Here is a 1,318-nt window from a genome sequence, read left to right on the forward strand (position 1 = left end):
CCTAAAAAAAAAAAAAAAAAGAAAAGAAAAAAAGGAGCACACTCCCCAGCCCTGAATCCTTGAGCAAGAGGAAGGGAAACAACAGGAATTCCAGCTAACCCTCAGCCTCCTGGTCAGGCTCAGGCAGGCCCCTGTGCTTTGAGATGGAGAGAGACCCTCAGACACACACGCTTTGGACTTTCCCAGGTGAATAGACATATTATCTGCCTCTTAGGGACCCAGGAAAGTCCCAGGAGGAGGACTTCCTGCTAGCCTGCTGGCCCCTGGGTGGGGAGACCCGCGGAGGTTCTGGAGGAGAAACCACACACAGGGATGGCCTCAAGCTTCCTCCTACCTCCTCCCAACTCCCAGCTCTGAGCACCGATGGAGGTGCGGGGGACCATCGCATGAGTCTGGGGCGGTTTTCAGGGGCTGGAAGCCTTAAGTGAGATGTACTTCGGGCTCAAACTCTAGAGCCTCTCAAATTCCTCAGCCTGCCTTCGGCAGCGAATTCTAAGCACCTGGTATTTTGGCCCATTGCCCATGGCCCTCTCCTGCAATGGAGGGTAATAAATTCCAGGGCTGAGTCCCAGCTTTGTCGTCTTCACAAACAGCACCCCTCTCCGACTCCCCCACTCCAAGACTCGGACTCCGTCAATGGCTGATGCGATAAATGCACAAGAATGATTATCATATTTTGCCTTTTTTTGTGGTTACTGATGTCCGCAGTTCCCTCCCTGACCCATTCATTGATTCATTCCCACAAGTGCACATATATGTACTGTGTGTTTCTGCCCAAGAGACTGTTCTAGGAGCAGGGAGTAGAGATGTAAAGAATTGTCCTAACCCAGCAGCATCTCTGGGCCTCCCTGGTGGCTCAGCTATAAACAACCCACCTGTAATGCAGGAGGCACAGGGGGCTTGGGTTCTATTTCCAGGGTCGGGAAGATCCCCTAGAGGAGGGCACAGCAACCCACTCCAGTATTCTTGCCAGGAGAATCCTGTGGACAGAGGAGCCTGGCGGCTACAGTCCAGGGGGTCCCAAAGAGTCAGACACGACTGAACAACTGAATACACACACACACAGCAGCAGCACCTCTGGGGTGCAGGTCTGTGATGCCCTAATCCTTCCGCAGCCTGACAAGTTGTCTGGGCTCCAGGAAAGTACTTACGAGAAAGGCTGCCTAATTGATGGGCTCTTAAACTTAGGGAGCACCTGTGTTACCCGTGCCAGCCCCTCCCCTTTCACCTGGCGCTAACCCCACAGGCCCAGACTCTTGAGACAAAATGCTCCAGAGGGGCCAGCCCTGGAAGAAAGGTCTTCCCAGCAGAGGTGCCC

The 1,318-nt window shown here is 53.7% G+C and overlaps 1 protein-coding gene across 1 annotated transcript in view; it reads right to left on the reverse strand.

The window, feature by feature from the left end:
* TRPV6 (transient receptor potential cation channel, subfamily V, member 6) overlaps window positions 1-1,318 on the reverse strand; it is a 16,612-nt gene that overhangs the window by 14,909 nt on the left and 385 nt on the right.

Source organism: Bison bison, unplaced genomic scaffold (assembly GCF_000754665.1).
Source record: "Bison bison bison isolate TAMUID 2011002044 unplaced genomic scaffold, Bison_UMD1.0 scf7180017864352, whole genome shotgun sequence".
NCBI classification, from domain to species: domain Eukaryota; kingdom Metazoa; phylum Chordata; class Mammalia; order Artiodactyla; family Bovidae; genus Bison; species Bison bison.